The sequence below is a fragment of the Nothobranchius furzeri genome, chromosome 6, assembly GCF_043380555.1.
Source record: "Nothobranchius furzeri strain GRZ-AD chromosome 6, NfurGRZ-RIMD1, whole genome shotgun sequence".
Classification (NCBI taxonomy): domain Eukaryota; kingdom Metazoa; phylum Chordata; class Actinopteri; order Cyprinodontiformes; family Nothobranchiidae; genus Nothobranchius; species Nothobranchius furzeri.
Window position 1 is genome coordinate 65,564,478 of NC_091746.1, and position 15,249 is coordinate 65,579,726.

The 15,249-nt window shown below is 40.8% G+C and overlaps 1 protein-coding gene across 1 annotated transcript in view; it reads right to left on the minus strand.

The window, feature by feature from the left end:
- The window catches only part of LOC107374870 (netrin receptor UNC5D), a 354,048-nt gene that overhangs the window by 100,232 nt on the left and 238,567 nt on the right, over positions 1-15,249 (minus strand). The gene's annotated exons all lie outside the window — the stretch shown is intronic.

Consider the following 15,249-nt stretch of genomic DNA (forward strand, 5'->3'; position numbering starts at 1 on the left):
TAAGAACTGGAGATGTGCGGGCCTATATTTATAATCACTTAAATGGGAAGTGAAAGCAACATGAAGACAATTACCAAACAATTCGTTAAGTTTGGTTCCATCTGATTCAATTAAAGTTGAGTTTCATTAGCAGGCGGCCTCCCCCACCTCTCCTCTCTCGTGTGGGCCCCCCGCCTCCCCTCAGTCATGCACGGCAATTTCTCAAAGCAGCGACGACTTTCATGAAATCACATTAAACAAATGAGCTCTCCAAATCTGACAGTAGCACATTCTTAAAGGCGGGGGTGTGTGAGCCCTCATCGTGCCCTTGCTTTATCTCCACATTGTCTCAGGAAAAAATGTTGTGTTTATTGCTGAATAATTACATTTTAAGCACTTCAAATGACTCCAAATGGGAGGGCTAATGATTAATTACTCTTAGAATACTTTGACGTTTAATGTATGGTTAATGATCGTAAAGCATTTTTACTCAAGATCTGTTTTTTTAAACAAGTGCTTTCTTATGTTTAAACCAAATGAGGCGTTACTTAAAGATGCTTAACTGTATCTTAGCTTCAGCCCATGATTCAATGCAAGATATATACTGGGCTGCATGGTGGCGCAGTGGTTAGCACTGTTGCCTCGCAGCACGAAGGTTGCAGGTTCGAAACTCGGCTGCGGCCTTTTTGTGTGGAGTTGCGTGTTCTCCCCATGCATGCGTGGGTTTCCTCCGTGTACTCCGGTTTTCCCCACAGATCACAACATGCCCTATAGGTTTTAAATTGTACGTCGCTTTGGATAAAAGCGTCTGCCAAATAAATAAACATAAACATTGATGTCGGCCTTTATTTAGATAACTGTATGACTTTTTCTTCATTTTGATTTCATTTAAAGGACCTTATTTGCAGTGGCGGCTGGTGAATTTTTTTTTGGTGGGGTGAAATTTAACCGGTGTTGTGCCGAAAAGGGCATGCCAGTCGAGATTTGCGTGACCTGTTATGGAAAGGTGCAAATAATAAGTATTTAAATCCATTTGTACTATTCACATGGTTCTTATCCATATACTTCGCGACTTTTTCACTCGTAGCACTCAGCTTCAGCTCAAACTGTACGACTTCCTCACAGAGCAGATCTCACGAGCCAGGCGCTCACACTGTACGACCCAGTTCTCGGATGCGACCTGACTGCTCACACTGTACATCTGGTAGCAACACGTCAGCCCTAAAAATATGCTAAAAATAGCAGTTTTTACACAACACGTAATTTGCCTGTTGTCCTTCGGGAGTGCTGCAGGAGGACACACAGGGATTTATGGGGGTTGGATGAGGAAAACGAAATAAAGAAAGTAAATCTGTGTTTTGTGATCAGTTTAATTTGACATGAACATGACAAACACGCTTTCTTGACAATCTTTGTGAGTAAAAAAACGTGTAGAAATTAAAATGAACAACGTGTGTTATTAGGGAAATAGCGGCGAGCGGTGTTGATGCAGGATTGCGCATGCACCGTGAGCAGTTCTGATACTTTTTGGGTTGCATCTGCTCGCAGTGCCGCTTCAACAGTGCGATACCCTCACGAGGGACGAGTGAAATTTTAAACACTCCAGAAGTCCGTGCGACCTCACGACTGCTGATCGGCAGCTGGTCACGTGGTGTTAATCGCCTCTCTTAACCCCCTGTACACTACACGACCGCTCGGCGCAAAACTCGCCCCGATGTCGTGGATTCTCGCACGGCTGGAAAATCGGCTCAAAAAAGTGAAAAAGTCGCACAGTGTACGCCCAGCTTAAGTGTTTTTCTCCCCAGAAGAAGCTACAATGATGTTCTGCTGAGCTGTGGTGGCCTCATGGAGGGGGCCATTGTCTAGCACACTGCTGCTAACCACTTAAACATTCTCCCTCTCCTGATAATAACTTTTTGCTTTCCTTGACGTTGGATGTGCTACTACTAGTTTATCCGTTTAATTACAGATCCACTAGGATAAATACAATAAAGTTTATCTCTCACCAAATAGAATATTTACTAAGAAATCACAATATAACTATAGACACATTACTTTGTCTTGTGTGTGTGTGTGTGTGTGTGTGTGTGTGTGTGTGTGTGTGTGTGTGTGCGTGTGTGTGTCTGCTCTGTCTTCTCGATCCCCAGTGAGTCGTGGTGGATGGCTGCTTACACTGAGCCAGGATTCTCTGGAGGTTTCTTCCTGTTAAAAGGGAGTTTTCCTCTCCACTGTCGCTACATGCTTGCTTAGTATGAGGATTGCTGTAAAGTCACTGACACTAGTCAGTGACTTGATCCAATTTGCTGGGTTCCTTATATAGGAAACATTATTTCTGATTGGTTTAATGAACTGACCTGAATTGGAATGTTTATTTTGTGAAGTGCCTTGAGATGACTCTTGTCGTGATTTGGCGCTATATAAATAAAATTGAATTGAATTGAATAGTTGGTGTTGTCAGAGTTGGACAGATTGTCCCGTTCACCTGAATGGACAAGAGAGGCTTATTTCAGCCATACAATATTTACCTCTCCCTATGTCCTCATGAATTTCCTTAATTAATCCTTGTGTGAGCTTTAGTTTTTGTTGTTTGAATGACATTAAAACTATAATTTTTTTATGTAGTGTTTTATACATTCAGTGAAATTAACCAGAGGTACCCTGGACATTTCTTCATATTCAGAGGTGGACAATGATGGAGGACTTTCATCGTCGCATGAAGGATTTGCACTTCAGAAATCAATCGAGTTTTAGGAAAAATAAAATCCACTCCAAAACACTATTTGTCTTTTTCTATGTCAACTTTTGACAATTATATCAGTGAAAGTCATCTAAATAGTAAAAGAGTGGTTATAAATATAACAAAAATGTATGGATGAAAGAATCTTCCTGGCAATTGATCACTTTAATACTGGAAATGGTGGTGTTCCGACCCAGAGTTGGTAAGATGAAGGAGGGAGTATAACACAAGAGAAGCAGGTGTAGGGTTTAACCAAAATAAACAGTTTTATTAGCTAAATCCCTTATTAAACAGTTACTTAACTAAAATCTACTGCATCAGCAGCAACCCCAGAAATCTCTGGAGAAAACGCAAAACAGAGGCAAATACCTAAAATCCCTTATTGGTCGTTGACCCTCTTAAAAAATAAAATACAATAAACCAAAGACGGAGATTTCTGAACACTCAACACATAACAAATTGCCTTAAGGGCAAAGAGGGTGTGTTAGTAAAAGCTCAGATCTTGTCAGCCCAGCTCTGTAGCTTGGCAGTATAGGACTCAACAAGACTTCAGCATTAACAATAATGAAGGCTATTAACCAATCTCATGCCAGACCAAGATCACTAACACCAGAAATGCTCTGGGGATCTCAGAGCTCACTGACTCCACCGCAGGTCTGGTCTTCTGAGCCTTTTGAAGACTCTAGCTGATCACTGATGAAGATCAGCTGTGCAGACAGCAGCAGGCGGAAGGAACAAGACAGAAGCTGGTTACAGCACTGTCCATGGTGCTGGAACAAGGTGAGCAGGAAGAGTTCTGTCCATGGTGCTGGACATGTAGAGCAGAGGCATGTGGTACTGGAAGAGGGCTGTCCAGGGTGGTCGGACAGGAGCCGTAACCGGTGGAAAGAAACTCATCCAGTTGCTTCACTTAAATTAAATGATTTATCACCATAAACATTAAGAGTTATAATGGCATAATTTTTAGATAATTAAAATTGAATTGGCTGATCACGATTGGTAGCAATTAGGAGTGTAACTGTATTTTTGGTTTGGTTCGACACAGACGGGTACTGGATTCCCACATGGATGGGTAGCTGAGTTTCACATTAACCAGCAACTAGCACGAACAAGCGATTCAGTGGCTCCATCCTTTGGAGTTGTCCAGTTGTCGTAGACTGGTGTGTCTTTCATGCATCGTTCATTGACGTTCATTGATTACATCGTGAACGTCTGTGAAATTAGAGGGACTTACATTAGAGTATGTGTTCTTTTGCCAAGCGACTGCAGCAAAGCTAAACAGCAGTTAAAACTACACTTAGTGGCATACGAACTACCGTTACCTCTGGTGAGAGGATACTTTCCACAGATGTAGACTTTGCAACTGCCAACAGATCTGCTCTTTCAGAAGACAATGAGGACAAAAACATTTCTAGCTAAAACATGAAGGTTGAATGAACCTGAGCTGGAACTCTTAATGCTGCACTTACTGTAAGTATTCATATTTTCCAATAGGTCAGCCTGTTCTGTAAGTTGCTAATAAAGCAAAAATATTGGTGTTAGTTTCCTAAAAAGAAAATATGGAAACTGTTACTTTTTAATTTGATTTAATGAATATTCATGTTTTATGAAAATGTTTTGTAGGATAATTTACCTCATTTAAAGTTTAATTTCATATTTAGTTTATTATATTTTGTTTCCTCACTGTTCTGAAAATGCACAGAACTATCAAAATAAAGATGCGTACCGATATGGGATTTTAGTATCACAGCTAGTAACAGCATCATTTAATTGCTTACCTGTTGTTGAATTTGAATGCTGAATGGCTTCAGAAAAAGAACTGTTTACTTATTTTATGCATTTTTTGTAAGCAAGCCAGAACTGACCATCTTTCAAATTAGAGGGTTATTGTTTGTCCGGGGGGGGGGGGGGCATTGCTGAAAATTCAACCTTTTCATTGGATGAACATCAACAACTGAGTAAACCCTATTCTAACCTTATTAAAGACGGCTGCCATTTATTTTGTCTTCCTAAAACATAGCCCTGGTTCAAATTTAAAGATAAGGCTCTGAAAATTGTCATGATAATCAAAGTCAAAGTCAAAGTCAGTTTAATTGTCACTACTGCCACATGTACAGGACATACAGAGAAATGAAATTACGTTACTCTCAAACTCTCGCTAGATAGAAAATAAACATTTAGTATAAAAACAGTAACCAAGTTCAGAGAGACTGTGGGGGAAAAGAGAGGAGAGCCGGGAGGGAGTTTAGCTTCCTAACTGCCTGATGGATAAAGCTGTCCTTCAGTCTGTTGGTCTTGGCCTTGAGACTCCGCAGTCTCCTCCCTGACGGCAGCAGCTCGAAGAGGCTTTGCATCCGGTGAGTGGGATCAGCCGCAATGCGAAGGGCCTTTTTTGTGAGGCGGGTGCTGTAAATGTCTGGTAGGGAGGGGAGAGAGACCCCAATGATCTTCTCTGCTGCTCTCACTATGCGTTGGAGGGTTTTAATGCAGGAAACGTTGCAGGCTCCGAACCACACAGTGATGCCGCACGACAGGATGCTCTCGATGGTGCCTCTGTAGAAAGTGTACATGATGGGGGCTGGTGCTCTTGCTCTTCTTAGTTTGTGGAGGAAGAAGAGATGCTGCTGTGATTTCCTTGCCACTGCTATGGTGTTGTTCGTCCAGGAGAGATCCTCTGTAATGTGCACACCCAGGAACTTGGTGCTGCTCACTCTCTCCACAGACACACTGTTGATGGTCAGAGGAGCATGCTGAGTGCTTGTTTGAAATGATGGTGCTGGATGTGTTTCTGCCGACCCGTACTGCTTGTGGTCTTCCAGTGAGGAAGTCCAACAGCCAGTTACACAGTGAGGTGTTAAGACCCAGCTGGACCAGTTTTTGAGTAAGCTGTTGGGGGATGATGGTGTTGAATGCTGAACTAAAGTCTATGAACAGCATTCGGACATATGAGTCTTCTTTGTCCAGATGTGTGAGTGCTGAGTGGAGTGCAGTGGAGATGGCGTCATCGGTCGAGCGGTTGGGCCGGTATGCAAACTGGAAGGGGTCCAGGTGTGTTGCATGACTAACCGTTCAAAGCACTTCATAAGGATGGGAGTAAGTGTAACAGGACGGTAGTCATTAAAGCAATAATATTCTCAGTACCAACTGATCTCGTGGTTTAGCAAACCTGCATGAGATCGGACTTCATGGCTTTTTTGGAAGTGGAAAAAACGATTATAAATCCAACCCTTTTCAACATAAAATGATCTTATTTATAAACTCTGGAACGACGGGAGGTAGAAAATACACACTTTTACTTTTAGGTTTCTTGGTAACGTTTGAACTGACTAAGATTACCGGACTCCAGCCCAACTCTAAGCCCTGGCCTATGCGGGTTTTCTAAAACCACAGGGTGTCCGTTCTGCTGTTGAGCTGTGTTGCTCTATTCAGGTGATTATCACGGTGCTGCAAACAGACTCCAACTCTACTGTCTTGGACTGCAGCTGGTGACAGGAGTAATCAGTCTGCTCTCGGCAGGTGGAGAACTAACTCATGCTGCCATGCCAGGCAAACAGAAGTTTACTGTTGTCAGCTGCACTCCAAAACGGTGCGCTTAAGAGTCTGTGGCTGTGCAGCAGAATGATGGAGGACTATCACAACGGGCAGGTCTTTGGGTGGAGAGGAACACTGTGGAACCAAGCATGAACCAAATAATAAATTCTATAAACAAAATAGTATTTTTTTTCTCTGCGGTAGTTAAAGCCAAGAATGTTGTAAAATAAACTTGATGGTAAAAATAAACAAACGGATTCAGTTGAAAGTGTTGTCACTAATAAAGTTAAGTAGACTGAAGCTGTTTTACTGTGATCGATTCTTGGTGGTCTGACTTAACAGTGTGCACAGATTATTGCTTCCCACACTGCTGGGACAGATAATGCGGCGTTCTCTGGTGTTCATTAACATCCTGCACAGCAGCCCAGTAAACTCCCGCGTGGCTCGGGTACAGCAAGACGCGGATAAAGTTCTTTCCTCTTTCGCTGATGTTGCCTCCAACAACTTGAAAGGAGCAGCGACGTAAGGCGATTTCAAGCTCTACAATCAGCCGTGTTTATGCGTTAAAACAGCGTACAGCACATAGCTGGAACTCATTTCATTTACATCCCGTAAACTGACACAAAATTAAGAGCTGAGATTTCTTCAACATCACAAACATTAAGCTCCGTAAGAATGCATTGCAAGATGAAGGGGCTCGAAATAAATGTCATGACCAAAATAAACGCGTCTCAGAATGCGGAGTTTAACAGATCACACAGGCATCATGACCTCAATTGCTTAAAATTTAAGCCTCAGCTTCTCTTGGAGGACAATTTCACAATGCTGCTTACAGAAAAGGCTCTAACCTTTCTGCAAAGCCTTGCGTCATAAAAAGAGAAACCTCCGTCTCCGCTTCTAGAAACCAGGACTGTTTATATTTTCCTGAGTCATAATGGGGGCTGGATCTGTCCCTGCATTATTTACCATCACCATTTTCTTTGTTAGCCAGAATCACATTAATGAATGCATGAAGAGTTGCCTATTTGATGACCACAATGCACTGGGGAAAGCGGTGGTACACCAATGCTCCATTTGTGTGAGCTGAATGATGCATCACACAAACACACACACACACACACACACACACACACACACACACACACACACACACACACACACACACACACACACACACACACACACACATGCTTTTGAAATGAACACCTACAGTTTTATACATTTATGAAGCCTGTTGATGCCTTTAAGGAGTCTTTGGAGTCTGATCTACTTTTTCCTTTCAATTCTCATTAATAAACTGATACAGATCTAACATTAAGAAGAATGCTGCACAAATGACAGGGAACTTCTAACTAAAGCTATGAACCAAAGGGAGGTTGAGCAACTGATTTTTCGGCTTATTAACAAAGTCAATTTTCTTCATTTTATAAGAAATCGATATCGGCCGTGTCGCAGTGCACTAAGCTGATTAAAGGGCAGGCACATTTATGGGCTGCACACTGTTGTTTACACATGACACTACATCCCTCTGCCAATCAAATGACCATGCCACACTTAGTTTCAAATCCACCTCCAGCAAAGTGGCGACTTTCCCAGCAGGGGTGCTTTGCTGGGAACGCCACTGACAGACAGAAATGGACGTTGACCAGATTGACTCTACAGATCTGCATCTGCAGTTGAAAACCTCTACTCAAATTCGTTCTTCTGTTTAAATGCTGCATTCACCTCCAACCTGCAAAGCACGGCCTCATCATCCAGACCAGCAGTAATCACAGCAACAAGCTTTACTCTCCACTTAAAGTTAAAGTGGCACAACAAGAATCATACAGAAAACACAAAATCACAACATAAGTATATTCTGGATTACTCTTTAGATGATAGCATGTTTTCATGTGGTAAAATACATCGCAACATTTAATACAATCATATTTGTTTTGATGCTTGATGGCAACAAAGTACATCAGGGTAAATATACCTTTCTTTAAAATGATTGAAAATATAATCTCTGCCATCTGCAAATGATTGACTTTTGAGTACAATGGCTCAATCCCAATACTCACACGTCCATCAGGCCAGGGGTGCGAGTGCGTAGGGGGTCCTGAGGTTGCAGAAGTTAAATATGGAGTGCATCAATGCAGACTTGGGCAAAGGATATTAACCACAATTCATTGGTGTGTGGGATTTAAGATGGCAGAACAATGGCTCAAGTGTCTTTTTCTAAAAATATGTATTTTCAAACAAAAGAAGTTCAGTTAAAGATGAATAATATTTATTCATGCTCACTTTCCCAGTTTGGCAATTATTTGCACACTTGTGTACTACACACCCAAAGCCAAAGGAATATGTGTGGACAATTCAGTCCAGTTTTTAACCAGAACTGTGTTTTCAGACACACCACTTTTGTACCGGAACTTGTCCTTTCGGCTGCCTTCACACAGCAGGGAAAAGTTCCAGATGTCTGAAGGGGGGGGGGGGGGGGGGGGGGGGGGGACATAGTGCGGCGGGCGTACATGCGTCCTTTACCCAAACAAAGCCATTCAGTCAAACATGGCAGACGAAGAGATAGAATTCCTTTCACTGATCGGACTTATGTTAAGCATAATTCTGTGCACACAAAGACGCATAAGAGACCTGGATGATGAAGCTCAATGGTTAAAAGGAATCACGGAAGCGGTGTGAAGCGCTAGGAGACGGTACCTTAGGAGGCGAGCTGCCATGGTTCGCCACATGCTACAGGAGCGAGCTATCTAGGTGCACACAACGTCCCCCGGTCCCCTCCTCCTCCCCCTCCTCCCTGTCCGGAACTCAACCTCACCAGTCTGAAGCAGCCACCTTGTCCGTGACAAGTCCGGTCCTGTTGTCGTCCGGTTTAATTACGGAAAAGGTTATCCGGATGTTTGTATTCAGACACAAAGGTCTTACGGACAGAGTCCCGAACATTTCCGTTTTTCATGGCCTGTCTGAAGGGGGCTTGACAACAAGGCACCTTCCTTGCTCAGTTAGCTAAATGGCTAACGGAGAACAGACGCCTTGGTAGAACATGAACATTGGCGGCTCCTGATGACGTATCTCCTAAACAACGAGGATAGGGTAAAGACATCAAGGCAAGGTTCCTTGACATTGAGAAACCCCCTATGTGTGCAGCATACCTGCTATCATTAGCTTCTTTTGTAATTAGCTTACATCATACCGGTGTTATTATGGCTATTGAGCTTAACTCTACAGGAGTAGCAAAGCAAATGAAATGATCTAGTTAATTAACATTTTGAAATGTAGAGTTTTATTCAAGTGTGGTACAGCATATTAATTGAACTATTTGATGGTAAAATCAGCAGAAAAACACTGGATTTACAGTAAACAAATTAGGTTTACAACATTTTGGTCTTAAATGTTGCAACAGATATATAAAAAGTGCCAAACATGTTATCATTACAAAGTAAAATTAATTGTCACTGCATGACAAAAATGAGACCACAGAAAATGAAGCATAGTCATTTTTACCAATGTAATACGATTTTGTTTGTATTATTTAAAGTTATTAAAAAATTCTCTCACCATTTTTGGGCTCTTGGGGGCCCCCTGCTGGTGTGGTGGCCCAAAGCAGTTTCTTAACTAGTATTTGCCTTGTGAATGTATGTGAGTCCTGCTTAATGTGCCGATACTCTAACCATTATTATACTATAATAAAGTAGCCCCAAGTGGCTTTCTTTTTTTTCAATCACCAGAAAATTATTATTTAATAGTTTATGTCCTTTTATTCAGTTCAATTCAAGTTTATTTATATAGCGCCAAATCACAACAAGTTGTCTCAAGGCACTTCACACAGTAAACATTTCAATACAGGTCAGTACATTAAGCCAATCAGAAAAAAGTTTCCTATATAAGGAACCCAGCAAATTACATCAAGTCACTGATTCTTGACTCTTTTTATTTTTTAAACCTGTTGTTGCTGTAAATTTGGTCTGAAATGCAGCTGAACTGCAGACTTACAAAAAGGTTTTTAGTATTATTCTAGATTTGAACCAAAAAAACTTTACTTAGCTTGACGCTGGCTGTTGTCTCCTCCAGCATGACACTTATGTTTAGTCTTTGTGAGGATCAGGCAGGTTAAATAAGTGCTTTATTTAATAGTAAACCCTTTTCTTTCCCTAATGTATTTAAATCCCCAAAGCAGTGTGAATAGATGTCTTAATGCAATGTAGAAATGTAAGAAAAGGAAGAAAAGAAAATGACAGCACAAGTCTCAGATTTCAACTGAGGTTTTTAAGGTTAAAGAAGAAGAGCTGAGTTATTTCCTGCAGGAGCAACTATCGTCTTTTAGAAAAAAGAAGAAATCAATCAGTAACCACTAGTCGCTTATTTAGCACCAGTTTGATGCCCAATAAAACCGATGATTGAGCAAACCCCAAAAGCTACTTCTGAGTATTGAAAAAACAAAACAAAAATCAAAACAACAACAAAAAGAAAAGAAAAGTAAAAATACAGCAGAAGAATTGAGGACACTGTGGGTAAATGAATCATTTGGTCTTATTTTTCCACAGAGGCTTCATCCATTTTCACCGTTATCTGAAATCTTGTTTTTATAAGGTAACAATCACTTCCTCGCTCATTTTCTGAACTGCTTAAATCGTCAGTAGGGTTACGGGAATCTGATGTCCAACTCCAGCAGTTTCCAGTCCATCGCTGGAACACACCGAGACAAACAACTAGCCAAACACACATTCACATTTAAGCCAGATTTAAAGTCCTTAATAAACTTAGTGTGCATATTTTTGGTCTGTGGGATCAAAAACCCAGAGGAAACCCACACTTGCATAAGGACAACATGCAAACATCCACGCTGAAAGGCTGAATCTGAGATTTGGGGGGTAATGATGGCAGATGTGTTTAGCGTCCACCCTGTAACCAAATAGCCTGGCCTGCTAGACTCGTCCTCTGTATTCTACACAGAGAGCTAGTCTGGTTACTCACAGGCAGAGAGGCAAATGAGGGGCGGGACTAGCCAGCTCAAAAATAACTAATCAGAAAAAACGATGACTGTACCGTGAAATGCTGTAGTTTTTTAGCTGTAGTCAAAAATGGCGTCTGGCGATGGCGCAAACATCTTTCATTAGAAGAAAGGCTTTCGGCGCTTCTACTTGTTGTGGCTTCAAAGACGTGTTCAAGTCATTTAGAACAGAGGAAAGAGCCGCAGCGAATGCCGCTTCAGACTCCGTCTTCGTTGTTTATTAGAAACTCAGCATAGCGGAGTGTGACGTACGCTGCTCAGCGCTGATGGGCTTGGTTAGATTTTTCAGGGGGTGGGGTTGTTTGAGTAGGAGAGTTCCCAAACCCAATGCTTCCCATAAGGAAGAATGGGGCTGGCTGGTCAGGCTAGCAACCGAAAGGTTGCGTTTACATCCCATCTGTCACAGTCGCTTGTCTTTGGGGAAGACACTTCACTCGCTTTCCCCAGGGCAGCTGTGGCTACAATGTAGCTCATCACCATCAGCACGTGAATGTATGTGTGTGTGGGTGAATGACTAGTTAGTTGTAAAATGCCTTGGGGGGCTTGTAGAACCCTAGAAGGCACTATAAAATACACACAACTTACTATTTACCATTTGAACCTTTAGTTGCGAGGCAACAGTGCTCCTAATAGCTCCACTATGCAGCTTTGTATGCAGTATAGTCAGATTTCAAGTAGACACAAGGATGCAAAAAGCAGTTTTTTTCATCCTTGTTTGCTGCCATGTGGGTCTCTACTGCCTCTATAAACACTCCAAATGTTTCTGTCAGTGTTTGTTTTAGGAACCCTATGTCTAAAACAAGCCTTGTCAAAAGGTCTCCTCTTTGTGACATCACAAATGGGGACATTTGCATGAAACCCCTCTCAACTATGCAGGTTGAAGGAACAGCGACTCTACTCAGAGCCCCTCCCAGAGATCAGAGCTTTTCAGCTTATAGCTGGGAGAGAATTTCAGTGTAAAGAGCTTTATGAATATGTTTTGTATCTAATATAGATTTATTTTAACTTAAGAAAAAAAAGCATATTATGTCTCCTTTAAAAAAACTTCCCAAAAAATAAAAATGTATCTATTTAAATAGATAAGAATGGACTTTATCAATAGATCAGACAACTCCCATCATTCTGGCAAAACTGCTGTTTTTCTTTCCACTCAAATACATGTAAGAAAACACTTTTTTTTTAAATGCCCCTGAGAAATGGTTTCTGGCTAAAGCACTGATTAAATAAATTGTAATTGCTTTTGCTCTTATGTCACTTAGAAATGAAAAAGCAATTCTGGACATGATGTGTGTCTAAAAACGAATAAAAATTAGGACTGTGCAGCTCTATTCAAACACTTTCAGGAGAATTACATGTTTTTATTTGTTCTTTTTCAGAAGCAAACTCAACTAAAAACGGCAGCTTGTTAAAACTGCGTACAAAAGCTTAAACAGTGAACTTAAGGAAGCTCGACTGGGTCTGGAAACTGGCTCCCCAAGAGAAAAGATTCAAAAAGAAGATTTTAATTAGAGACTGTGAGTGAAATTAGAGAAATCACTGACAAAGTGAAGAGGAGGAATGTGATCAATGACTTTTATGATGCAGTAAAGTACACAGTGTGATGTTCGGAGCTACTCTTCTAGGTCTCCGCAGGAAAATATTGTTACATTTGTCACGTATTCTTACAATTATCAGGCAGCTTTGATACGAGAAACTTTGAAAAGTGGACATGAAAATGTGTGAACATCTTATGAATGTTAGAAAAGCAGAGCTGATAAGATTGTTGTGATTAACTTAGAAGGAAATTTGTTCAGAAAATTGTTCCGTTTTATGTTAGCAAACAATCAAATTCCTGATTGTCTGTAAGCATCAAATTATTTGCACATGCACCTTCTCACAAAGTAAGATCACAATACGATTATTATTATTTTTTTCATATTTTATGATTTTTGAGGTTTCAAAGTTTGTCAAATAATTGAAAAATATTTTAAAAAGCATAAACTGCGACCTGATTCTTTGTCTCCATTTCACTTAATTATAACAGAAAGATACTAATAAACACATTAAACAATAAGTGGCATGGACTAAATGTTTTAGTAGTTTTTGTCCTTTTTGTCATTTGTATTTCCTGTTTTCTAAACTTTAATTATGTGAGCTGACTTTTAAAGAAGCATTTGAGCATTACTGAATTTTGTTCCCTGCATAGACCCTCTGAAAACCTCCTCCAGCACAAATAAATCATGACGCCAGCTTCTGTGTAAATGTACATGTGCTGAAACCACATTTTTTCTCTAATAGCTTAAAGAATGTTGCAGAACTGCCTACATTCACATTCACTTAGTTGGAAACTCCCATCGTGGGGATTTGAAATATATATATGTATGTGTTTTTTTTAAATAAAATCTCAGATTTAAATGCACACATGCAGAAAGAAGGGTTGCAGCACAACCAGAAAACGCTGACGTGGATCAAGCTCTGCTGTCAGTCACGGTTATGTAAGGGAGTGGGCTGGACACGGCCGATTCTGTGGATTATAAGACAGAACTGTGTCTTTGTCAGCGGGTAGAAATACACACACTTAAATGAATTCACACCAGCAGACTTAACTGCTCGTCTCCCTGTTTTGAAATCAAAGTAATTACACAATCACTGGCTCTTTGTCTCAATTACATCCTTTTTTATTCTGTAATCCTTCCTCTGATCACTAATTTGCTTTTTTTTTAATCTCAGCCATCTGAAACTTCTCTTCCAGGCTTTTATTAGTTCCTCTTCCGTATGCCTGGCACAATCCAAGCTGTTGTAGCCTGCTTGGTCTGATTTACTGTGGTGGCTTCTCTTTGCTTTGGCAGTCCAGTTATTGTTGACTGTTGAACAAAGCACTGAGACCAAACACCAGAAGGGAAATTATATACTGCTAAAAACAGAAAGACTTACTCTTCCTGAAATGACTTTTTACTTTCTTTAACGTGAAATGTACCGCTACTTGTTCGTCTGTTTACATTTGAATAATTTCAGCTACTAGTTTTCCTCCATTTTTCTTTATTATTTAAATGTGATTAACTCCTTGGGGAGATGACATGCAAAAGGGTACGCTGTCACAAATATTCATCATTTTCTGTATTAATAAAAATCTCAGCTAAAAAATAAGAAAATTTCACAATTTTAGACAATAATTGTCTTTTTAATGTGGGATGGCAACAGAAAACTGTAGCAGTTGTGTGTGTGTGTGTGTGTGTGTGTGTGTGTGTGTGTGTGTGTGTGTCTGCTCTGTCTTCTGAAACCCACAGTCAGTTGAGGAGTCTCCATCACTTTTTAGAACTGGTCCCATGCAGACTAGCTGTTAGCTGGTTTATGTGTCGTGAACAAATCTGTACGCGTGGCGTTCCCTGAACGTGTTTGAGGTCGGCCCTCTTTTATGTTGATTTTATTTCCCTGTTTTCATCGGTCTCTTTATCCCTTGTTTTATCCATTTGTTTCTACTTTAATGTTTTACCTTTTTAGCACTATTTGAATAGCTTTTATTATCTATATATTCATTGTGTTTCACATTTCTTATGTGCTGTGTTCAGCGCCTTGGGCTTCCTGACAGGGTCGCGAAAGGCGCTTTATAAATAAAGCTTTGACTGACTGATTGATTTTTCCAAACTGAGGTCATTCTAAAAACTATCCAAAACTCTTCATGACTCTTTTGCAGATCCCAGCTTTAAACGATCCCAACTTTCCCTGTAATGGTTAACGGAGTCTCGTCCGTCAGTTTAGATGCAATGACACGCTTCCAGTCCCGTGGTTTTAAAATGTAAAAGTAGAATTGGCATTTTGTTTATAGATCACCGCCTGTGCCTTTAAGTAAATGAAAAGCCTCAGATGCATGAGCACACACACATACACACACACACACACACACACACACACACACACACACACACACACACACACACACACACACACACACACTTTGATATTGACATATCTGCCTGCTGAGCCTCCGCATGAAGGAGCACGCCATCAGAGAGCA